At 36.7% G+C, this 26,940-nt stretch overlaps 1 long non-coding RNA gene across 1 annotated transcript in view; it reads right to left on the bottom strand.

Moving 5' to 3' along the window:
* Positions 1 to 837: 837 nt before the first annotated feature.
* The window catches only part of LOC143694143 (uncharacterized), a 232,992-nt gene continuing 206,889 nt past the window's right edge, over positions 838 to 26,940 (bottom strand). The window contains exons 4-5 of the long non-coding RNA XR_013182417.1: positions 1,983 to 2,023; positions 838 to 1,067 (exon numbers count right to left, since the gene is read on the bottom strand). This is a non-coding gene — a long non-coding RNA (uncharacterized LOC143694143). The remainder of the gene's footprint in view (positions 1,068 to 1,982; positions 2,024 to 26,940) is intronic.

Below are 26,940 nucleotides of genomic sequence, written 5' to 3'. Positions count from 1 at the left end.
CTTGAAGGATATATATTCTGAAGACTTAAAGAGTATAATGATGTGAAGGTGCTGAAGAGATAAAAGGTTTATTTTGAAATTTTTGGTGCATATGCTGATGTTTTGCTCTCTGTTCTTGCTCCTCAGTGAAATACAGTATTACAGTCCCCAGGTCCAGGAACACAATATAAAAAGATTATTCTAATAGAATAGGGAGTATTTACTGGCCTCTGTACCAATCCAAGTTATAACAACACTCCGTCTCCATGCAAGGAAAAACCCCAAAACATAAAGGCACATCTGACCTTTATTTTATACTCCTTAAAAAAAACCCACAAAACCAAAAACTAACTGACCAAAACACAGTCTCAGTAACTACCGGCTGCAGTCTGAGAGGAAACTAAAGTTGATTAATAGAATGCTGAAATGTTTATGTGTGAATGCCTCTGTTCTCTGTGGCTCCAGCTAATATGAAAAGAACAGAAAAGAAACAGCTCAAGACACTAAAATTTTAGGCCAAGTAGTATTTCAGTGGAAAAATTACTGAGAATTCATTTCCAGTTTTCCAGAGCTAAGAGATGGCTTTTCTGAACCTATTTGACTGTAAAACCTAACATTGAGGAATTCAGCACCTGGCTGAACTGGTTTCTGGCCTTCAAGACTTTCTGAGCTCCATCCTAACACAAGCCATCTCAAATTCTAACATCTGAAGGCCAGATCTGGGAAGCCAGCTAACAACAGCTAAGATTGTTTTATTGATCATTACCAAATGCAAGCTGCAATAGATCACCTTTCTCACAAGTGCATATTCTCTCACACACATTCCAGCACAGCATCTGTATTTAGCCCTACCTTGGGATGGTACCTTTCTTGACTGAGATTTTCATTTTCAAGATCTTCTTTTTTTTAATATACATTGACTTTGCATTTTTTTTTCAAACTTGACATCAGATGCCAGAATCATGTGCCATTATAGTAGGTTGATCCATCTCTTTGTCTGGATGCATGGAGATGTAATAGATAAAGAGGTGAAGACTATGCAGAAAGCAAGACGAGAAAGGAGAAAGAATTCTGGAAGGTATTTTTACCTGAAATAACACAAGGATGTTAAAAAGATATTGTTATAATGCAAAATCTATTTTTTTTTAAAGAAAAGCTGATGAATAAAATAAATCCTATAAAGACAGAGGAGAAAGAAACATTGGTGATAAGAATAAGTGAAGTAATTTCTACTGGCACATGGTTAAAATTAATACAACTAAAATTAATAGTTAGCAAACTATTCACTTAGTTGCCCTCTCTCCTAAAAAATAATAATTTTTTTACCAGACTGATCAAATATATAATAATAAACGATTTTGCAGGTTTGGGCAACTGATCTTCTACCTCTGATTGTTGTCTGGGTTGTTGTCACAAAGAACCAAAGTCATCAATGAGAAGTCACGAGAGAAAAAAAAAGCTTTCCTGGGAAGCACCTTTACAATCTAAGATAGCTGTCAGTGATAAACAGACAAAGAATCTGTTAAAGCAGAACATGCTTCTTGTTCTCTTACTAGTTAAAGCTTTGCCTTTGCATTTCTCATATCTATTCATGGAGCTAAGAGCGCAATAAATGCATTAAACCCATCAGGGATAAAGAAAGAGAGAAAGAAAAAGTACCCAACAAAGCAACAACAAAAATCCCATCTGCAAAAAGATGGGTAGCCAGCAGAGATCTATGAATAATTTAAAAGGCACCTGTCTCTCCTCATATTGGCAACTTTGAACTACTCTTGCCTTGCAGATATATTTCAATTGCCTGAGCAAAAAGCATTGTCTCAAAATTCTCAAAAACCTTTAAAGTGCTTAACACTCCTCCAAGATGCTTCAAGGAAAACTTTACCACTATACAAAAGCATTTCAACTTACACTGTGCATACATTTATTGATACTTGTAACAGGAGCACATCATTGGGGGAAGTAGAATAGATTCAATTAGGCAGAGATTCTTTACACCAACTTACACTTTCAGTTGCAAGTTAAGTCCCAGCTCAGCCACAGGTAGCTGAAATTCAGACAGAAACCTTGGAATTAATTATATGGCATGTGTTATCATGGAATCGTTTAGGTTGGAAAAGACCTCTGAAACCATTGAGTCCATTCTTTGACTGATCACCACCCTGTCAACTAGACCACAGCACTAAGTGTCACATCCAGTCCTTTCTTGAGCACCTCCAGGGACCTAAGAACTGGTGACTTGACCTCCTCCTTGCCCACTTTGTTCCATGCTTGACAATCCTTCCATGAAGAAATTTTTCTCGATGTCCAACCTGAACCTCCCCTAGTGTCTACTTGAGATTGTGTCCTCACACCCTCTTGCTAGTTGACTGGAAGAAGAGGCCAACCTCCACCTGGCCAAAACCTTCTTTCAGGCAGTTGTAGAGAACGATGAGGTCTCCCCTGAGCCTCCTTTTCTCCAGGCTAAAAGCCCCCACTGCCTCAGTTGCTCCTCACAGGTCTTGTGTTCCAGACCCTTCCCCAACCTTGTTGCCCTTCTCTGGACATGCTCCAGCATCTCAACATCCTTCCTAAGTTGAGGGTCCTGGAACTGGAGGTTTTCAAGGCATGCCATTGGCCTGCTTGGACACCTGGACACACACTGGTTCATGTTCTGCTGCTGTCAACCAGCATCCCCAGGTCCTTTTCTGCCAGGCAACTTTGCAGCCACTCTGCCCCAGCCTGCAGCACTTCCTGGGGTTGTTGTGGCGCAAGTGCAGGAGGCTAAGATGGCCACAATGATCTCTACTGGACTAAAAAATATAATAATTTCAGAATCAACCAAGAGAACATCATTATCTTATTGATCTTATTGTCCAGAGGGAACACTGTGATCTGAACCTAAAGCATTTGTTAGGAGCTGGGGATTATGCCCATTCTGTTGGACTAAAAAAGTCCCAAGTCCAAATCTTAAAAATAACCTCATTATGTGTGATTATAAAGAGAGAGTTGTGATAAAGTGCTGGTAATAGCATTCAGCATGATAGTCTGCCTTTTCACAGAATCATTTGTTGTACACTGTTGATTCTCACCTTCATGTCTGTCAAAGGTAATTATTTGGGCTTAGAAATTGTCATTTATCCAGGTGAACACTAACAAAGAAGTTTATAGCAGATGGGTTAATAGACAGGTCACAGAAATTTTCCAGAGTAATATTGTAAAAGGATGAGCTAAATACCTGTCCCCATGTGAAGGATTCTGTTAGGATTAGTTAGCAGGAATGGGCAAACACATTTCAAAAGAGAATATATATGACAATATATAAATCTGTAAAAACGTGGTTATTGTCAGAACTGAAACAACTTGTTACACAGAAGAATTTTCATCAGAATTGAAAGAACTCATCATGTCACTGTTAAATTTTTTTTTTTTTCAGTTTGCAATTAAAATCTCAAATTTTATTTTAAAAAATCACTCTGACTGAGAATGACAATTTTAATCTGTGGAAATTAGTTATGACCAGTGACTTCCACAACAGATACTTTTGTATCTTAGATGTGTATTGCAAAAATAAAGAAAAGGGACTGAGATTAAAAAGGCAATCCATCACCTACAAAACCTGAAGCATTAGTAGCATGTAAGGTGAGATTTTCTGGAACTACTTTGTTATTGCCTTGGTCTGCTCTGTTCAAAATAGAGCTGTCAACACTTTGTAAATAAAAGACATTACAAAAGACAGTTAAAATCTGTGTCACTGACCTCTCTCAGAAAAGAAAGTTGGCCTAAATTATGAGGGCCTCAAGGCTGTATTTGTTCAATGTTTTGCAAGGCTGAAGCAATCATCATTGTCAGCTTTTACAAGCAGAGAATAAGGGTGTTATTTGTGCAACCTGTTCCTGTGATACAATTCTTGCCTTGAATCCCAATACAGCTTTCCCAAGTTTTGCTCTTTCCTCACAAATTTCAGGTATAAGTCATTCTAAAATATTGATTACTGCAGTGAGATTTCCTTATGATATCAAAACAGTGCTTCAGTCTCATCCCAGAGAAATCAGGGACCAGTGGAGGGGTCATTTCCTTTAGCTGAGTTTCTGGTTGAAAAAAATGTGTTCTGGGCATAATGGGGGTATGGTGGGAGGATGAAATATGCTGATCTATCCTTCTACTTGTGAGTCCATTTTCCCTACAGTGACATAAAATAGAACAATACTGACTGTACACCTTCCTGCCTGAATCCTGGACCCAAACTCACAACTTCCTTCCCAGGCCTCTCTTTGGATGCAGCACAACAGAGCAAATAACAAAAATGTAAGTTAAAGGCAGAGCAGCTAAATTAAGTTAAAGGTAGAGCAGCTATTCTTCAGGGCAGCTCTCAATGGCATCTTAGGATATTATCAAGGGAGTACCAGCAGCTGATCTCAGCAATAGGGAAGCTGGAGGTACTGAAGAGAAACACAGTGGCAACACAACATTTAAAGGACTCACACTGAAAAAAGAAAAAAAAAAAAAAGAAAAGAGGATGGGGAACAGGCTACAATTTAAAAAAAAACTAATGAATTTTATTAGAGAAATATTGCTTGCCATACAAAGTCCATGGGTTTCTCAGTTTTCTTTGTTTAAATATGCTTATGAAGAAATTCATTAAATTGACCATTTTATAATTCTTATATGTATTTCATCCTCTTTTGTTTCCTTTTCTTTTTTAATCTTTTTTTGTGTGTGGGAACAAGTAACTGTGATCACAAACTTTTGATCTGAACAGCAAGATTTTTGCTATTAGAAAACCAAGAAATTCAGAATGCTGGTTATAAATCTGTGAAGAGATTAAATCATTCATACAGAAAGCCAAATCACAATTTAAAAAATGAAACTCAAACATCAAAACTGGACTTGCTTTCTTTACATAGGAAAATGAAAATAAGAAACCCTCAGTTATCCTTCAAGAATATATATTATGCTCATAAACACAGAAAAATACAATGCAATACAAAAAAAAATCAGAAAAATATTGAAAAAAATTAATAGAGAATTTAATCCTGATAGTCTGTGCATGTCTATTAAAATATTTAGCATTTTTCAGCCTTCCTTTCTAATATCATGCTTGGAATTGAGAACTGTTGGTATTTCAACCTTACAGAGGTAATTTTCCTTTATTTCCTGGGTAGTCTCACTCTTAATCAATAAACTCAGTTTCATGTACTATTAATTATTTTTAAAAGGTTGACATTATAAGCAAACTAGCAGGGTATTTAGTAGACTCACTGTAAATATTTCATTTTAGGAGATGAAGCTCATTTTATACATCAATCAAAATGTAATTTTCCTTAGTAATACACAAATGTAATGGGTTTCACCTGTGTGCCTTTATGTTGGCAGGTACACAATTTATGAACTTCATAAAAGCATTATGGAGATAAAATCAATTTTTAAATATATGCTTAGTATTTTTCTAAATTACAAAATGAATGCAATTAGCAAAACTTTCTATTTCCTGAAATTTAATTTATTTATCTGGAATAGATTTGTTCCTTGGATGATTAGGTTCAGTAGTCACATAATACAAGATGCACTATTCAAAGGGGGTATTACTCTTTTGAAGTAAAGCAAGACTCTTGTAAAAAATTAACCACTCAAAATGTAAAAAACACTGGGAGAGCTATTTTTTCTCCAGATAACATAACAATTATTTTAGAAATAGTTTGATACCATCTTACAATTAGACACATATTACTGCTGAAAACAACCACACAAAATGGAATTTGCTGATTGCATGATTATTTGTTAGAACAAGAAATTTCATGCAAGAGGCACTTTTTTTTTCAAACAAAATGCCACGTATGCAAAATTTGTACAATAAAGAACTGAAAAAGAACTTTTTTCTCCTCTTTCTTGACCAGTTCCTGATTTCTCTGATGTCCCTTCATATGAGCATTCACACCAGTGGGTCTTCTTTCCAGATTCCTCCTGCTCACCCCGAGAAAACTTAATGGACTTTGGCTTCCAGTACTACATTCTTGCCCTTGAATCACAGGTACAAATGTGTAAATGGCAATTAAAGCATTTACTTTCTATCCACAAAGAAGAGGTTCATTTCAAAAATTATTTCTGATGTTTTTAAGAAAGTCTTCAATTTCCTGAGGTAAAATGATAAATATGCTGAACAAATGTATAATTTAAATATATGAAATGTAGCAATTATGGTAATGCTAACATCATAAATATTGTCATGAATTCTTAATAGTATTTTTCATGACTATGCAAAACTCCAAATTTATAGGGAAAACCAAGACTTCTTTTAGTTTTTGTGCCTCAATGCAAGTCAGTGTGTGGTATCAGTGCAGATCTGCTCACCAGCTACTGCTGGGAACTTGTGAGGGGGCTTCCACCCTGAATAAACTCACTGGCCATCTTTGCAATGTCTTCACTTTTTAGGTTGCTGTCTTTTTGTCTTCTCTCTAAATCTACGCCACTTCTTTGGCAAAGCTCCCTCCAGCAGATTTTTCTGACACATGCAGGCAAAATCTTTTCATAGCACCAGAGTTACCATACAGACAACAATTCAACCCTGTGTCAGTGCTCTGTGCAAATACAATGCACAGTTCACATGTGCCACAGTAATTGGCTGTAACCAAGTGGTTAATTGGATGTAACCACTTGGCGTCCTCACCTCTCTTGCCTTGCAAAGGCTTTTGAAAATGATCTGATGGCCAGCAGTGACTTGTTTTTAGTTTTCTCCTTTTACTGGAATGTTTGCTGAGAAATACATGATGGTCTAGAGTAATTTTTAATGTGTTTATTTGATATAAATTAGATTAAAAAAAGAAAGAAAACAAAACAATGAAAGCCACTAAAGGTGACTCTTACAGGGAGTTGTAACATGATGGCATATACAACTTGGGAAGGGAGTACTGCATGCATACTTGGGATAAAAAAAGAGCACATGTGTCACCTGACTAAAAGTACCTGTAAGAATAGATGAATTTTAATTTCGGTAGACTCTACAAATTTTTAATCACGTGCTTACCTTGAGTCCTCAGACAGTCCAACTCTATAACAAATTTACAATTAATGATGTGCACAGCTACAAAAAGTAACATGATTTTAAAACTTTTTCAAATATGCTAAAATCTTTGTCTTTTTTGCTCCATTTCTTAATTGACTGGTCATATTTTCTTTCAGAGTAACTCCTTGTCATATTATGGCCTCAAATGTAGCAAAATACTTGTTCTACTTTGTAGAAAAGCTGATGAAATTAAATAATGCAACATTTTGTTTCTCCTTTAGCAATTCCTAGTGCAGTTCAGAAAGCATCTGTCCTCGCTAACATTTAAACAGAATGGTTGCCAACAACCCCAGAAAGACTGGAATATCAACCAAGAACAGAGTATAGGTAACATAATCCTGGGTCTTATCATACCTCTTATATCTGAACCAGAGAAAACATGTAAGTGAGGAGCTTGTTATTCCAACTCTAGAAGATTAAATAATCCAGAAAGGGATGGCATTGCTTTTGAGGGCAGGAATGAGATAAAATAATGAAACTCTAAATAATGGATTTTCAAGTGCAGAATCTGGATCTGAATACTCTTTTAACACTTTGATATTTTCTATGGCTTCTGAAGAACTGATCCTGAAAGGCGCTGAGAACTAACTTTGTGATAGTGTATTAATATATGTAAATGTTTCTGGATTGGATTAAATTGCTCACATTTTACAGAACCAGTTCCCTGTTGGATCTGTCTGTATTGAATATATATGTCTGGTCTCAAATGCAGTTGATGTAGCTAGCTCCACCTGAATTTTGTAGTTTTTTCAAGTATGGAATGCACACTCAGGATCATGCCTTAAGACTTGCTTCTTGGAACGTAGCAGAGAATTAGACATTGAAAAGTCTATTGAAACACAGTTGTGTAAACATGATATTACCTACAGCATATTGAAAATCAGCTTTCTGTAGAACCATTCTTGTTTAAATTGTGCATGCTTTGCATAACAAAACCCTACAACATCTAACAGTAGAGTACTTCAGGGCTTGAAAGACTGGTGCTAAACTTTTGAAACTCAAAGCTTTGAAAATGCCACTATTTTTCTCAAAAAAAATATGGATTCTTGAGGTCACATACTACTTTTTTTCATTTTGTCATTAGTTATGAAAGAGAGTTATGTGGTATGTCTTCCAAGGAAAACAGAGGGAACAGCCCACAAAAATAAAAACAAAGCAAAGGTCCAAACATTAACAAAACTTGTTATTTTCTGCCATAATATTTAGCTCTACTACTAAGGCTTTGTGAACTAAAATTTATAGTATGAGAGAAAAACAGTAAACCCCACACTAAGCATTTTTAAAGCCATGGGAATTGCGCACACCCTAATTCCTTGTACTTTTAAGAAGTGCTTTACTTGATATCTTTAAATACAAATTTCTCTCCCTCATTACCACACTGAGAGAGTCTGACAATGGTTAATATCAACAAAAGTAACAGCAATAACAAAAAAATCACTCTGCTTTTCCAGAACTCAAGGTATTATTACTGACACAGAAGATTACATTTACCTTTCAGGAAATCTGACAAGTGATGTATGAAAAGTCTGACATGCTTCACAGAATGCTAGTAAAGCACAACATGAGTTAATGAATGTTGATAGAAGTAGGCATAATGGTTAGGGCAGCTCTATTTAATCAAAATACATGGGTTTTATGCTTCTATTCATTTGTAGAACGGGGCTGCTTTCATTTTTCCATAAAATTTATATCAATAACATTCAGCAATCTGCTTACTTCTAGCTGCTAAATTTCTTCCTCTAGTCATGCACTTCTCCTGTAGGCTCTGGAGAGTTAGAAATATGGGGAAAGTACTCAGTATGCTTAATAACAATATTTTAAACAGATTGAAGTTCTCCTCTTCCTGTTAGATGTACAGTTTTGCAAAGGCTCTCCTTGCAAAAGTTCTATCATGGTCCTTTTTGTTTCTTTGTCTCTGACTTCAGCATAAGCAAATATTGCAGAAGAAAGCAGAGGACCCTCAGCCAAACTATCATCACTGTAAGGACCTAAAGAGCACAGTTGCCTGTCTCAAGCACTGTCAAGGCCACAGAAAAGACCAGCTTAAAGGTAAGCCCCACAGGAAGAACTCGAGGGAAGCACAGAAGGGAGGAATTTGCTGCAAGAAGATGCTTATTTCAGGCCTGGTGGAGGCAAGGTCTGCTTAGCACATCCTGGTCAACATATCCAGATAAAAATTCCTGGTGTGGCAGACTGTGGGAGAGGAAACAACTGCTCATGCTGCCCCAAGTTGTGGGAACATCTGTGACCACCCCATGGATACCCAGAACTTGGACTGTGTAAAGGTGGTACCCCAGAAGAGCGACCACAGGACCCCACCACCAAGAAGCCCAGGGTGAAGGAGGACAAACAGGACAACTTTGGATCCATAGGTGGTGACTGTCTTCCACTTGACCTCATTCTTTCTCTCTCTCCCCTACCCTTGTTTTTTCTATTTTTGCCCCCTCTCTCTACCACACATATATTGTTAAATAAAATCCATGTTGTTGTCTTTGACACACGGTGTTGTTTGTGCCTTAAATGGACAGAGGCATCTCTCACTATCTGGATCTTAACAATCATACAGAAGAAAAAAAAAAATGAAAAGAAAAATAACAAAAATGTACGATGCTGTGAAGGGAGGGATCAAATCTGTACTTTCCAGCTCTTCATAACAGCAGCAGCCTTTCCAGGGTCCTATGCCAAAGTTAGCGTGTTTTTTGAGAGCTGATGCAGAACAGAGATGATAAGGGACAAGGGAGCAGCTGCTTGCTTTGGACTGTTCTACTGGCAACATTGGTGGATTTTGCACTAAGTGGCAGTGGCTTCTATTCAGCAGCTTACAATTCTCCTCTCTCACTCATCCTCAATAGGAGTGGAATGCAACTGCAGCTGAGAAACCACTAGTGATGAGCTAAGCTGATAAGACAGAGAAGGAAGAAATAAAAACCGTGTGGTAATATGGCATGATAAACAAAATCCAAAAAAACAAAAACCAAAACCTGAGCTTAAATTTTTCACAGCTTTTATTTCTATTAGAGGTTCCTTGTCTGTATTTCTTGTCCCCTACGTGTAGCACAGGATTCTCTTAAAAGGAAACCCACTCTTTTTGTGAGCCTTGGTGGGGGGCAGTGCAAGGGGTTAAGACCATGTATACTCTGTTTTCTTATATTATTATGTACATAATACAAACACAAAAAAATTCTCTCATGCACTTACTTTGCTAAAGCAAACTTAAGCACAAATTTATGGAAGAGACACTTCCTTGAAATGAGTCCAGTAGCATGTTGTAAATGAATAGAGGATGAACAGGGTGCTTCTGGGTGAAATAGTTCCAGCTCTCTGTTTGAGTTCTCTAAAAGAAGGAAATTTTTGGCCAGGGCATCCTGTAAGAGCACAAAATAGCCTTCTAATGGAAGCAGTAGCTCCTACAGTCTTAGAGATAGACAATTATGAATGACTTGATGAAAAGTTGTAATGGAATTTAGAACCATGTGATTTTTCTTACAGTGTTCGCTGCAAACTACATAATGTGGTACATGGAAAAATTTAGAAGACTATAAATCATGCAGGACTTTAAGGAGCTCTTTGTGTTTCTTATTTCTTTGTAAGCATTTCAGCAAAGCTACCTTAACTCTTCTGATAGATGTGACAAATTTCTTTAGTTGATGCTGTTCATTTCCAGATAAGATAATGGACCATGAGATACAGAATGTGCCTGAAAGTTATCATTAATTTATTTCCTATTTCTTGTTAATTTATAATGTATTTTTGAGGCCCATCTTTTTATTGTCATGGGGTCTTTTCAGAAATGCAGCAATAATTGCACTGATTTTGTAGCTTTACTTCTCTTGAAACAGATAGTATCTCTTCACTGACAGATCCATCCATGAAACAGCCCTAATAATGTAATTTAAAACATGGAAAGTGTTGTGCTTGTTTTGCTTCTGTATTTTGGAACCTATTGCTATTCAATTTAGTACTCTAAATGAATTCATATCATATCCCATTATTGAGGAAAATGACCACCTGCCTCCCCCATATGTTGATTTCAGTTTTAAATAGTGCCATTTGAAAGTCTTGAAACTCATTAGAGTGACAGGGTTTGAGCACACAGACTCTGTCACTCAGAAAAAAGATGGGGAAACATAACTTGAATTAAAAAAATATTTCAAAATATTTTTTTTCCTTTCCCAGTCTTTGATTTGCTTGTAGCTCTCCAGATTAAGAAAAAAATTAAAAATTAGTTAGAGGCTCTGTCATTTTCCTGCTAATTTAGAGTCTATCTTGTTGTTGTGTTTTTTTGTTTTTGTTTTTGTTTTTTTTTTCCAAAATAAGTCTTCTGGTTGTAAAGTTAACTTTCTTTCAAGCTACCTCACTGAACAGAATAGGACTTTGAAAATCTGACTTAACCTTGTCCAGGCTTTGGGTTGTCCATATTTAATGATTTAGCAAGACTACTACAGGTATTTTAAAACCTACCAATTCAAAGACAGGTAGGGATCTAAGATCAAGACATACTCTTGCAATCATTATTTTCTACTTATATGTAGTGCAAATGTACTAATATGTAGTTTGCACTGTGCAAGAAAAAGACTAGCCCACTTTTGATGATGCAAGTCTGTATTACCTCCACACACTCTATGGTAATGCCTGGTTGTGGAGCAGGTAAGCTCTGGGCAGATATCTAAAATGACTCACAAGCTAGACAAAATCACTTAGATCTCAGTCCTATCTTGAGGAACTGCCAGAGGCATCCTGTTGCAGAAATACAAAATTGGTCAAAACTCAAAGCACAATCTATAGTATTACAGCTAATACTGTATGGGCAAATATGCTTGCAAAGCCACATTGTTGTCTTCCATTTATAATAGTCATTAATTCATTCTGTACTTTAAGATCTTGTCCAGCTCCTTGTTTTTTATGAAGGGATAAGGATTTGCCAGATACACTCACTGAAACAAATATTAAAAAGGCTGAAGTACTAAAGGAGGCACAACTGGACATCCTGTAGTGTATACGCAAACCTTAGGAGATAAGAGGTAACTTCTGCTTCTAACAGGATGCATTGTCCTCTCTTTGGATATATCTTGCTAACCTTCCATGAGTCCTTGGCTTCAAAGACCTTTAAATTTCTTGGAAATCTGTATTCTTTCTGTCTTCACATCCTGTTCTAAGGAAAAATATTTTTAATTTTCAGGGCTGTTCTGAGGAGAAGGATGTTTTTTGTGATTGAGAAAGATGGAAATACTGCCTTGTTTTACAGTTTCCCAAACATTTAGAAGGAAGGAACTTTTCAGTTAAGACTGACATCAAATCTGGGCTCAAAATTTCTCTGGGCTCAAAATTTCAAATTCCTACCAACTCCACAGGCCTCTAAATGAATGTGGTCTCATTTCTTGCATCATGACACAGCTTGTTGATACCCACTGTGTATTGGACAGCTCAGACAATGCAAACCTTATTGTTAGGGGTGCTGTCCTGTAAGGATAGCCAGAAACTCTGGGATTTCTGCTTTACAAGATGCATCAATATTTTGATGAGAGAGCACCCTCACAGACACAGACGTTCATGTGTATCCTGTTTCTTTCTGTTGCAGGTTTACTCCTGTAAGTGACCAACACCAGTGATGAACGACAGAAATCCAGAACAGAGGCTGTGATTGGGTCATTTCTCTGCCTACAGGAAACAGGTCACCCCCAGCAGACTACTGGGCCTGCTTTATACTCGTACTGCTAAAGTTCTGGACAAACAGACTTTTTGTTTGCCTCCTGCTGTGGGGGACCTAAGCATAGAGGGGTCCCTCCCAGCAAAACCAATAAGTTTCAGATCCATGTTTTCCCTCCCACTGGTAGAAAAAAAATGTAAGATTCTAGCTTTGCAGGGCTTTTCCCACAGCTCTCCATCCCAGTTGTGTCCTTTCTCCTTCCCTCACCCCTACCTGTGGAAGGAGCAGCCTGCCCTTGGCTCTCCTTTCTTGTCTGCACTGCAGAAAAGCCTTGGAGTAACTTTGATAAAGATCATGGCAACTGCCCAGCTTTCTGTCCCCAGGGAGATGCCATGACAGAATGTATTAAACCGCTAGGGAGCCTATAGGTGACAACAGGGAGACTACAAAATTGCAAGAAGCTGTCTTTTAAGGACAGCAAAACAGAGGCTGACACAGACACACTCAAATAGCACCTGAATGCATAAACAGTATATTGAATGCTCTCTGTCAAATCTTCTGCATGACCCAAGACTATTTGGAACTCACAGCAAGTGTTATCTAAGAGTGGTGTCTTCACCACAATAAATGAGGATTTGAAGAAACAATGAGACCATGAACTACTAAACTTAGAAAGCTGTCCAATTTCTGGAATTATCAAACCTGAAAAAGATCAAATATTTTCTAATAAAGCAATTTTATGAATTAGAAGAAAGGTCAAAGGAGAGTGATTAGAGAAACTACAGTACCTCTTTGAGCAAACTTACTGAACATTCTTGCTTCTAAAGCAAGATCACAGTTAAGATAATTTGCTAATGCAAATGTGAAAATAAAGGAAAATGTCATCAAAATGCATGCAAAATTAAATTCACAATTATAAAAAGAGTTGTGGCTGAAGGGACACAGAGGATTTGCATGGAAAAAACCATGGTCTTGGGATCAAAAAGCCTTCTGGGAACCTGTGTCCAGTAGAAACAAACACATATTCATTAAGAGAATATCATACAGGTCAGATTTTACACATAACAGACAGGAATTTGAGGAAGGAATTACCAAAACATTTGTGGTCAGAACCTCCTTTTCTAAGGAAGGTATCTTTTTTTTTTCATTTTTCATGTTTGAAGAAAAAACTAAGAAGCTATAAAGTAATTTTTCTAGGATATTTTTAATGATAATATTTTATAATCAGGTACATTTTTATAAATATTTATAATTTTATAAGTATATGAAATGAATTTTCCAACCAACATTGTCAAAAAGCTCTGCATTTGTTTTAGAAAACAGGTTTGTGAGAACTGGAGATTGCAGCTGACATGATTACTCAGTTCAAAAATATTTCTCTGCATTCTGAAATTTTTTGGTGGTAAGAAATCAGTAAATTGCTGAGCCTGTGTATGACAGTGATGCCGTGCATAACAGGCAACTAATATTCAATCCATCACCAGATGCAAACACAATAAAGCAAAACACAGAGAGACAACTGGCCAACGAAGGCCATGGCTATAATATGGAGTTGGGCCTGCCCATGTTAGCCCAAGGTGTGAGAAAAATCATCCCTGTCAGATTGTGGAAACCCAGGGCACTGGGAATATTCCTCTGTCTGGTCTGGGGTGCCCTGACCCCCAGGGGAGCACTGACTTTGATCCTCATTCATGGAGAAAGTTTCCTGGACTTCAAGATAGACTAGAATCCACAAAAGTGTGAAATAAGTTATAGAGAGTAGTGTAGATGTAACACTTGGTGATAAATTTAGGTTTTGGGATTTTTTGTATGTTGTGGATGGAAGCAAGATGGAGGGCACAGGGTGTTGTCCTGCATTTCTTCTTTGTGCTTCTTCTTCCTTCTTCTTCATGGGTTTGGCTGGCATTTTGTAATTGGGCAGAAAAGTCCGCATTGGGGGTTCTTTGGGATCATTTATTGGGTTAAAAGGGAAAATAATTTAGGTGTCAGTTCTTAATTGGATAGTTTAGTCTTAAAAGACCTTGTAACAAGAGATTGTTGGCCATTTTGTGCCTTCTAATGAAAAGCTGCTGAACTCACAGTAGTGAGACTGTTTTACTGATAAGAAATACTAAACACCTGATCCAAACATGAATTACTGTCTCAAGTACCTTCAATCCAGACCCAGAAAAACCGACAGCTGGTACCCCGACATCAGTTGATTCCACTGGGCCAGCAATACCTTGTGTACATGCAGCAATGCTAACAGAAGATGCTTTTTGGCCTCATTCAAGGACCTGATGTTATTAAGAGAGGCAAAGAGCTTGTGTCAGCATGCTGCATGTCTGCATGAAGGGGGTTTGCTTCATGGGCGGCACAGCAGAACCTCTCTAGCGTAAAACAAGGTTAAAGACTTCTTCAGAATTTGTGAGAGGGAAATGGGACTGCAATCTTGCAAAGCAAAATTGCCATGGTATGGTCATAGTACAAACAGGATCATAATAAATAGCAGGATAAAGAAGATCCAAAGATAGCTACACAGTCAGAGATTTCAGTTCATACTGGTTATACCTACAGTAGGAAGAGATCCTATCTCACTCGATCTGAAAGAAAGATTCATACAGCAAACACACAATCAAAAGTAAGCAAACTTGTTCAGAGCAATTATGGTAGTGTCTTCAATGCAGAGCTAGGAAAAGACTATGGAAATATTTTGTTAAGACTGTGATGACTTTCAAAGCATGACACCTGGAGATGCAAAAAATAACTCAACTTCTATAAGTGAAAAAAAATAGAGGGCAATATTATACTGGAGAGAATAAAACCAAGAAAAACTTTACATTATTGCAAAAGCTAGGAGCATCATTATGTGGAAGAGCTGCCTGACAGCCCTTTGAAACAGCTTATTTGCATAAACCCAAACAGTTCAGAAAATTCTCGCTGCCAAATTTCTGCAATAGAATTTTTTTTTCTGATTTAACTAAAGCAAAACCAGTGCAGATAAAACACCAAAGGCAGGCAGCAATGATTGCTACAGCAGGCAGCTACAGCAGTAAGGTTGTATGCCAACAGGTAGATTTAGTGGCCCAAAAGCGCTTGTCAGCCATGATAATGTCCCCTGTACAAACCTTGACATGGGATGATAGATGGCGTAGTACAATTTTTCTGTAAGCAACAAATATGTGAAACTAAAAATAAACCCAAACAGATGTTCCATAAAAGTTGTATACTAGGTTAATTATTTCACCTAACTCTTATCAACAAACCAATACTTCTGCATCAGAGACATTCTGGGCAGTGAAACAGTGCAAAAGAACAACTTATCACAGTTGTTCCATGTAGAAAATAGGATGATCGTGTATATAGACAAGAAACTGCATAGAAAGCGATCTCTTTAAATACATACAAAAAGGATTAGTATCCACATGCTGGCTTCTTCTCCTAAGTCACTTTGCAGTATTCAAGTATGGCAACTGAAAAAGTATAGAAAGAATTATGTCTAACTGAAATACAAAGAAATCTTAAACTAAGCTCATTACTTGCTGGTTTGTAGAGAGGGATAGAAAGACTCCAAGAGAGAAAGAGAAAGGACAAAAACCAGTGAGGGTTCCTTCTGGCCTTTTTATTGTTTGTACAGTCAGAAAGACCGTTTCTGAATGAAAACCACCCAGCTGTTTCCCAGCAAGCTAGAAAGAAGTAAGCATCCAACAGGTTTAATACATAAAAGCAGTCTGCCAGAATAAAACCTTATTGTAAACAGGGAGTTCTGCCAAGACTGTATTGAGCTATTTTTGGACTTGTAGACAGTACACACACCTTGCATTGAACATTGTAGTCAAGGCTGCTTGCAAGCTAGTTATGGAACAGGTTATGGTGGAAGTGGGAAAATGCAGGCCAAGTGACAAAGTGAGAGAATGAAAATCCAGAATTTTCTCCAGAGGCCTGGGGACAGATGGACCTTTTTGCCATGGGCTACAAAACCAGAAACATATTACTCAGGCTACCAGCAAGGAAATAAAATACGGCACAATGCCACAAAGAAATCACAGATTTCATCAGACACAGTATTACAGCAGTAATTTAAAGCAAAGACTTCTTTATATTTCCCACAATAAAACACAGGACACTATGAACTAATTTGGAATACTGCACTACTATACTATACAAGTCGAATGACAAAGTTCAAATGGAAGTTAAAATAGACAAAAGCCTTTAATAAACTCTGCAAAAGAAAGACACATGGTTAGTTATCCTGAATGAAACAACTCTCTCATAAATAACAATTCTATTTTTTTTCCATACTGGATGCCAAACATGCCCTTTTGTAACAGCTATTGAACTACTACTGCTATATGGATAGAAAGACACCTTAAGGCCAAAACTTTTGATAACTGACAACACAGAGAGCTTTCAAAATGACCTCAGGAAATATTTGCAAAAACAAGTTATTTCTCAGTATAAATTGTCCACCTCTGAGGGTGCTAAATATGCTGAACAGCTAAATCCTCATTCGTATGAGGGTAATTGATGAGCACATATTTCAAATAACTTCATCTGGAAACAAAATAAACAGGATGTATAGGACAAAGAAATATGTTCTCTTCTGACACCTGATTAACAAGATGTGGAAACAACCCCTCCAGCACAGTTCATGACTGATAGCAATCAAAATAGACTCTCAAAACATTGTACCACTTGAAGAATCAAATGTTAGACAAGTTACAGTTTTTTAGAGACCTAGATACAAATATTATTGCAGCCTTTTGATACTTAGAGGGGGCTCTCTTTAGATGGAGAGAGGCTTTGACTAAGGCTTGTAACTTACAGGACAAGGGGCAATTGTTTTTAAACTGAAAGATGCTAGCTTTAGATTGGACACAAGGAATATTTTATAATTAGTTGATGGTGAGACACTGGAACAGGTTATCCAGAGAAACTGTGGATGCCTTATCCTGGAAGGACTAAAGACCACATTGGTTGGTGCTTTGAGCAACATAATCTTGTGAAAGGTGTCCCTGTTCATGGCAGGAATGATCTTTGAAGGTGCCTTCCAAGCCAAAGTATTCTCTGTGATTCGATGATGGAAGAGAGTCTTAGGAAGGACATCTGTGCTTTGACCATAAAGAGAGAAACCTAAATAGGAAAAGTCTCAGAAAAGAAAACAAAGTATGAGGGAAGGAATAACATTTGAATCATGCCCTGACTTGACTTCTCTCTTTTTATATTCTTACACCACCCACATCCTTTTCAGCTAATTATCCAGTTTCTTAGATAAACTTATTGACTGCTAATTTACTATGTACATTTTAGGATTGATTATGCAAGTTGTAGATGCAAAGCAGAGCCCCTAGACAATAGTAGATATGTCTATGTTTACTTCCAGAGCTAGAGAGCATATATATTATGGAGTTCATTTTCAAAACCAGAGGCTTCTGACTGAATTTCTGTACTATCTTGCAAATACCACAGAATTGCTGCCCTGCAGGGACATTCAGGAAGTAGTAACCATGTAATCCATCACTCCCTACAGAAACTCATATCCCAGTGCAACATTATAATGAGACTTTTGGTCCTCATTATAAAAAAAGTAGATAGAAAGCTTATTTTATTTCTGTAAAATCCACCCCAATGTTAACCAGTCAAATTAGATAAAAAAATATTAATAATAGTGGCCCATTTTCCTTTGTGTATTATCATTCAGCTCCTTATTTTCCTTTGTGACCAAAGCTACCAGATACAACAAAGGAGGGCTCACAGGGGCAGGACAGCCTTTTCTCAGTTACTTTTTTGCCCAGGACTCCTAAAATGCAAATCTATGCAGGAGTGTTAGTCTCATAAGATGATAGTTGGAAGAACCAAACCACCTTAGGGAGAGAAAACATAATTTTGCATCTCTCATCATTTTGAACTTGCCTAGTACATAACTTCTGAAGGAATGAATGAATTGAATGAAAACACCTTGATTGGCTGGGTTGGAAGGTAGAGTTGCTTAGTGCTGCTGCTTATGAAGAGAAATCCAAGTTGCAGCCAGTTTCTTACCAGAGAAGAAACCAGTCAAAGGAACAGGAACAGGTAATTTTTTGGATGCAGTAGAGTTTTCTGTATTATAAAGTGCACACTGCTTTCAGAACAAAGCCTACACGTCAGCACAGGCATCTCCTTTGTTCTTCAGGAACATCAGCCTGAAGCTGTTACCTGCGTCTCAGCAGACAACCCTGAGTGTGTCTAAATGCTGGATAAAGCTAGAAAAAAATCAAGAAAATGCAGATTGTATAGTAGTTTCCAGCCATTTCCCTAAACCAGTGTCTAAAAATTATCAGCCAATACTTTCCCACACCAGAAGAAATTGTTGTATTGAAGAAAAATTTTCTGTCATAAGAATAGTGAAATACAGGGGCAGTTTGCCCAGCGATGTTGTGGAGCTTCCATTCTTGAAAACTCAAATAGACACAGCCCTGATCTATCTTACCTAATGGGGATTTGCTTGAATTAGGATCTTTCAACCTCTGGAAGCTCCCTGTTGTTCTTCCATGGAGATGTGATTCTCCTCACTAACCTCTCACAGGGTTGGCTGTGATAACAATGCTGAAAACATTCATTTTAGGATATGCACTGTTCAACAGACATTATGTGATGCAACTTTGCTCTATTCCTGTAAGGATTATGTTGTTTGTCTCTGAATGTCTCTCTGTGACATGGATAAAAAAGCTGAGATACATTGAAGTGCAGTGAAGTAGAAATTTGGCCAATTTCAGACAGAAACTTTTGTACCACTCTGTCTGGTTGCTTTACATATCTTGAACAGCAATAAAAAATATAATGAGAGATTTGAGCATCACAGACAGCATAATTTATGCAGCTGATAACACCTTCACTTTTGCCCTTATAGATGCAAAAAGTATACAGAGGCACTGTAGTATAAAATTGAGGTGAGAAATCTCCTATTCCAATTGATTAGTTTTCATTACTAAGCACTAACCCAGCATAACTGCCTGTGTTAGGCTCTTTTGTGTTGGATGACCCACATCACCAATATATCAATGAAGGTTTTGAATACAGCAACTAGTGATCAATCAGAATGGAAGATTTAAAAAGAAAAAAAATTGTCATGCTCAGTAGAATTCCCTTTATCATTCTTCTCCAGGCCTTCTGTGTGCTTTCTTGCCAGTCTCTCCCTACCTTTCTTATCTTCCTTCCCCTTCTTCTCAGCCAGGCTTAGCCCTACCACTCCTAGGCTCAGCAATAAGAGGATTTTCTTCTTCGTTCATTTAATTTTAGATAAATGTTGAATTGGGAGTTGTACATTACCCCTGATTCAGCTGTCTTGCTGGAAAGTCAGTGGGAGACTTAGTCTGAGTTGCATGTGAATGGACTTCAGAGATACATGCCATATAACTAAAAGCTCAAGGGAGAAAAAGGCAGTTAGGAAAAAAAATAGGCTGTTACCATTGAGATACAGCTTAAAGTGGCATCTGAGACTTTTTTTTGCTAAAATCCTTCTCTGACTTTCTAAAAAGACTGCTTGAAGCAAGATACTGATAAATCTAGCTTTTCTGAAAATCTTGAGATAGGAAACACACAGAAGTTGAAAGCTTTGAAATAAGTCAGGTCCTTACTAGATACAACCTGAAGTTAAAGGTAGGTACAAATCCAAACGCTGCAAAAGGCCAGGGAATCAGAAATCAGGAATAGTATTGTGGGTCCTCATCATCCATAATAATTTACTCTGAGATCAGAATTTCTTCTTTCTTTGTTTTTACGTGCTATATGATTACTGGCATTCACATTTATATGTGTTCCTAATAAATTACTCCCAGGTATATGTTAACATACAGCCCTTTCTTAAACATCTTGACCCTATATCCAGCAACAAACTTGCAGAGGCATCCAAAGATGATATATAATGCCTATCACAATGTACTGATTCAATTTAGAGGCAGGATTTTTTTATCCTTAAAAAAATTCCCATTTTCTTTTCATTGACATCAATAATAAATCTAAGTAAGGCTAAATTCTTTCTAAAATAAATTTTTACAGGTTTTTCTCCAGTTGTCTAACTCAATTCTATCTGCAGTGTGGAATTTTGCAGCTGCAGTGTGATTTCATGTGGTGGCTACTTTGACCAGAAACCAGCAAGTTTCAGAAAGAAAAAAACCCACAGTCAGCCTGCCATCCCAAAGCTGGTCTTAAAACTCACATGAAGATTGCTATTGCTGCAATTCAAAGACATGTAAAGCTGACATATAATTTATACTTTAAAAGACAGCATTATTTTTGGAAGCTGACCAAGCATTCCTTTTAGGAAACTGGACAGAGTTTCATACTTATTTTCTGTCAAAACATTATGAAATTATTTAAAAACCAGGGCATACATGACTTTCAAAGACAATTCAAAAGTAAACAAATTATAATCATACAAGACATACTTAGTTTTCCTGAAAATGGATATAGTCATAAATAAGGTTTCTTTTACTCATTTGTACAAATCTCTTGATTTTTATATTAAACTGTTATTTGCTGGAGCAAAACTCTTACAATAACCTCACCTTTTTTTTAGACTTTTACCTTTTGAATCTCAAAGCATTTTAATAAAATGTAATTTATAATATTATTCCAAATGTAAACATAAAATAAACTGAATAGTGTCAGAATTTAAGTTTATATTAAAATGGGGAAAAGTTGAGGGGTTTTTTGCTGTTTTTTGCTTGTTTGTTTCTAATTCCTGCCTGTAAAACTGACCCTGTGAGGTTTAAGTGCCCATATCTGCCTGAAGATACAGCTCTGATACTGTTCTCAATCCAGACTACAGAGGGAAAGAATCTCCTCTTTCTTTCATTTAAATGACCAAAACTAAGTACTGGCCAGGCTGACAGTTTGTCAGGTATGAATTAGCTCAGAACTGAAAATGCAAGTGGAAATTTTTAAATTTGCCTTCTACATGTCTGAAAATCTATGATACATTTGAATGCCTATAAAGATTCCAATTTTAAAAAATACCATTCACCTGCTTCATTTCTGTAGAGTTAATGATGGCTAGTATTCCGAAAAGAGGGAACTCCTTCTTATTTTCTAATGTTATAAAACTATGTATGCAAATTAAGTAAATATATTCATCTGAATAAATCTGACTTAATGATAGGTGTCCTCTGCTTCATATTTAGGAATGGTAATATTAAAGGTTCATTTATTTAGGGAATATACATTGCCTTCTCCTTTCCCTGATAAATATAATCTCTAATCCTAAATGATTTTTTTATTCTGGATGGTTGTTTCAAGCTACATGTGTAAGGAAGCCAAAGCACATCCACTGTACTGTTTTATCCTTCACTGCATCAGAAGGGTTTCATCAAACTACTTTTTTGTTTGTGATGGCCAGCACTTGAGGGTCATATCTGTTACCTTGCTGCTGGTGTATGTTTGTAACTCAGCTGACCTGGTTCCAATTCCCTGGATGTGGAAGCTTTTATGTCAATGCTCTAAGGAAAAATGTGAGGCCTCTGAGAAATGCTGTGGCAGAAGATTACTGAGGTCTGAGGCTGCTGTCAACTGAATCAGGGCTCCTGGACTTTGAGCACCAGTTTGTATGAATGGGGCATCTGGCTCCTTCTCTACTACATGTGATGTAGGTAGGACTGCAATGGAGAACTAATTCAGTGACAATAACTACCTAATAAAAGTGCAAGGGGGAAGTTGGTATATACTGCCATAGACACAGAGCTACACACACAAAAAGATTGTGTGGAAATATAAAATCAGCAAGAAATGATTGCTCAGCAGGAACACGAAGCCATTTTGCTGTCTAACACAGGAATCTGTGTCCGATTACTGGATCGGCAGGGAGTTCAGGCAGCCAACATAATTTAGAGTAACACACACTGTAATGAGGCCCAAAGAAACAGACCTGTCAAAGCAAAAAAAGAATCAAAATAAGAGGGCAAGTCACCTTAGGAGAAAATAATACATACACAGATAGAGTGTTTTGCAAACACAGTACAAATACATGAAAGGTGTAGAGTAGCACAAATTTTGTAGGCATTACAACTATGAGGCAGAAGATCCAAAGATCTACTGCTCTCACATGATACATTCATGCTTCATCCTGAATAAATGAACTGCAACATGTAAGTATTTTGGCAAATTGAATCTTACTAGGTGAAAAAAACTTGGAACAAGACATGTGACTGGAAGAGACCCTTTCTGTCATCTCTAGAAAATGATAGGGGTTGAGACTAATCTTCATATTCTTAGCTTTCTAGAGTCTCCTGAGAATTCTACAGTATGCTTTCTCCGTGTTTACACCAAAGCAAAATTTGGCTTTTAATCACATTACCAGTAAAAGTCTTCATTTTTTCTAGTCACCACTTAGATTTTCATACTGTTGACAAAAGTCCTCTTTGTCTTGAAACATCTTGTTAAAAAAAATTCTCTTTCTTGGATGATTTTGACAGCTCAGTTTTCCTCTTTTCTCTTATGTTGCATTGTCTCCTATTGTTCTTTCTGCTTGCTTCTTTTGGTACGTGCTAAATTCCTTTTGCTCACATATCTCATTATAACTTGCTATTTCTAATAAATCTATTCCTCCCTGGATTGTCTATCTTTCTAGTAGAGTTACAAGAAAATAGGAGTTAGTTCCCTGAGCATGAAAAACTTTTAAATTTATTTACATTTTATGATTTAATGAATTAATTTTTTAGTCAAATTACATATGAAAAACCTCAACATCAGAAACCGATAAAGGAAACAAGAAGCAGCCTTCCACACATCTAACATGAGGTGAGTGTAAAATGCTGTTTCAGTGGAATCTTAAAAAGACTTTCTCCTTTAATCAGATGTATGCTGTCACAAGATGGGTAAAAAATACAATAATTGAGATAAATACTTAAAACAGTTAAAACATGCAAATACAATCATATGTTTCCATAAGCTTCATTTCCGTATGAAATCAAGGTCAATCTAACAGTAAAAGAGTTTAAAATATTTTTAAACACATTAGACATAATTTAAGTTCAAAATCCATTATATCTGCTTTTTCTATTAAAGATTTGTTATTTTCTCTAAAGAGAAGTCTTCAAATATCATTCACGTCATTAACACACCTATGTAGGCATATTCAGTCTAACACATATTCACTTCATCTTTTAGCTGCTTCCTTGAACTCAACTGATATCCCAATAACAGAAAAGATAAGGAAGAAAGAGACAATTAGAGTGAAATTCTGCAACACTGCATACACTCCTGCCCACTAAAAATGCAATCTATAGCCTTTATACTTTCTAAAGACCAATATGACATAAAGGTTTCCTGAGAAGTTTTAAATTATTCAAAAAGTACCTCCTAAATATTTAAGGACATTACAAAATAAAAGCAGCTATCCACCTGAGCCCAATAAAATGGCACAAGCTTTATTACAGAGGCCAAGAGTGTCACTGGGAAAAGGCAACTTGTTGGGAATTGAATCATGAGGAGACAGATGAAAAGTTAATTTCAAGGAGATGCCCACTTATTAGGCAGTCCAATAATTTTCAATTTACTTAAAATTGGAGACCTGTTCCCACTGCATATTCTATTAGTTTCTGGGACAATGCAGCATCCTCAAAGGAAACCACACAAATACCCCCAGAAATACAATGTCATGCCAAGTAAGCATGATTTGTCAACACAGTGTTCAAGTAGAATGTTGAGGCTATACTGTGCCTATATTGGTGCATATTTTGACACTTTTCAAGTGGAATAGGGAGTCATTACTAGATTATTGCATTAAAGCTACCTCTTCTTCTGTGCTGATAGGGCTGTCCTATTTTAGCATGCAGTCAAAAAATTCCATCCTGCATCACAACACATCTTTACTTATCTAGGAATTAGAAGAAATCATTGGGCCTGAATGACAAACTTTTACTGTTTCAGTATGATGCAAAAGATTATTACATTGAGATAAAATTTAAAATATACAAAACGGCAATTTCGGTAGATTGTAACAGATTTAGGGTTCTTAGGAGTTCCAAACAGCACATTTTCTGTCTGTCTTCATAAAAATCAAGCAATACAATTGTTAACTATCTGAGTACTATCAGACACACAGTCATGTACCACACCACCCAGGTTAACTTTAAGCACAAAGCATACAAGTGCAATGTCCCCAGGAGATAAGTGCTGGCTACATAACTGGGGAAAATTCCCAAGCATTGTCAAGTGAGGCCCTTGAAAGGTCATTTTCCCCAGGGGCTACTTTTTCAGCAGTTCCTTTGTATTCATAAAGGTGATGGTGATGACTCACTGCTACATCCATCCGAGAGAGTGGAAATGCTCCAACAAAACACAGAAGTGAAGAAATGGAAGGAAATGTATATTAAGCGCATCTTCATAATTATTAGTGAGCTTGCTAGTTTTGTAATAGAATTAAAATACTAATGAAGTTGCTTACAGGTAGGATTGACTGATCCTGCATTAACATTAGATAAATGAAGTATATAAACATAAACACATGCATACACACTAATCAGTCATGATGGAAGCAATCATGGAGAAAGTGGCATTATATTATTTTGTCTGTGAACTGCTAGTGTTAGTTCTTCATTAATCAACTGGTTTGCCTTAAGAAACATTTTTCTGACTGAAATGCATTTAAATAATAAGTTGTGTTAAAGTTTACCAGTTACTTTATATTTACATACATACATATTCTATACACCACACTGTATATGTATGTTCTTAGCAGAATATAGTATGATCAGACAATTCCTAGATTGCAAATTCTTCTACATTCTATCTTGTATCTTTAGAAATTATTAATAGTATTTGTATTACTCAGAAAAATGGTCACAAGGTTTTTTAAAAAAAGCTAAAAATCCAATTTTTTCAAGGTATTTCCATAAATCTGTTAGCTTATTTGTTCATTCCTGTGTCTTTCCATTCTGAGTTCCAAGCAGCAGTCACATGGCAGAAGTGTTTTTGTCAGCTTTGGTCTAAATGTCATATTTAAAGAGAGACTTCCCTCCACCCTCAATTAGAATTTCTGACTATTTATCTCAGAGCTTCCTTCTCCAGCTTTATCATATAACCCATTTCAAGTTCCTTAGCCATAATGGTTTCTCTTCTTTTCTGGTCGTTGCTTCCATAAGGATTTTTTCTTTACAAGACTTCCCATAAAAAAATAAGAAAAAGTAAAAAAATCTCTGATTGTTATTTTCCATTTTGCTGTCCTTTTAGGTGTTTGAAAATTTTTTATATCCCCATGACTATTATCAAGTCCATCTTTTAATGAAAGAGTATTGTTAGGAGTGTACAGAGTTCCCATAAATTCTAACGTCAGATAAAAAATCTTTCGTCTTGGAAACAAGGAACAATATCTGGAAAGAAGTTACAAAGGCTTTACCAAGCACTTAATAAAAAAGATTGTCAGTACAAAAGTAAATATTGTAAATTTTAGTAGCACAGTATGTACCTTTACTGAATATTTGTCATGCGTAAAGAGGTAAGTAAATAAACCTGATATTAATGGGGCTGCAGATCAAGTGCTAAAAGGTATTTCTTACTTGTTGACATTTCTCTAAAAAATGGGTTAGCGAAATTAAAATGTGCAAAGCAGAAAGCATCAATATAGTTGACTTATTAAAAAAAAGGAGGTGCTCACATCAATACATAAAACAGATATTTACCATTATAAAGACAGATACAGATGAACTGTGTGCTTTAGAGACACTTGAAAAATAAACATGTCCTCAAAATCTTTGCTTCATAGAATCTGAGGCTGAAAGGGATCTCTGAAGAATCAGTACTGCAATTCCCTGCTGAAATCAGGGTCACCTACAGCAGATTGCCCAAGATCATATTTAATGAGGTCCTGTCTGCCTCCAAGGACAGAGACACCACCCCCTCCGGGCAAACTGTTCCAAAGCTCAACCACACCCCAACTAAGATTCTCCTTGTGTTTAAATGCAAATTCCTGTCTTTCATTTCATGCCCATTGCCTCTTGTCCTGTGACTGGGCAAAACAGAGATGATGTTGGTTTCCTCTTTGCTCCTTCCCACAGGGTATTCATACACATTGGTAAGACCTTCAAGGCAAAACAGTCTCATCTGTCTTGTCTCTTTGTAGGACAGATGCCTCAAGTCCTTTAACATCTTTGCCACCCTTTACTAGCCTCACTTACATATATTTCTTACACTTGGAAGCTCTTTTGCACCAGAAGGTGATATCTCTCATGAATCCAGTAAAAAAAGGCACTGACACTCTTTAACACAACTTTTCAAAAATATTTATGTAGAGCTAACTATAACTATAAGGAGAGAAAAGTAG

This window comes from Agelaius phoeniceus, chromosome 1 (assembly GCF_051311805.1).
Source record: "Agelaius phoeniceus isolate bAgePho1 chromosome 1, bAgePho1.hap1, whole genome shotgun sequence".
Taxonomy (NCBI): Eukaryota; Metazoa; Chordata; class Aves; order Passeriformes; family Icteridae; genus Agelaius; species Agelaius phoeniceus.
Note: the sequence above shows the minus strand (reverse complement) of the source record. Positions and strands in the feature narration are given on the sequence as shown.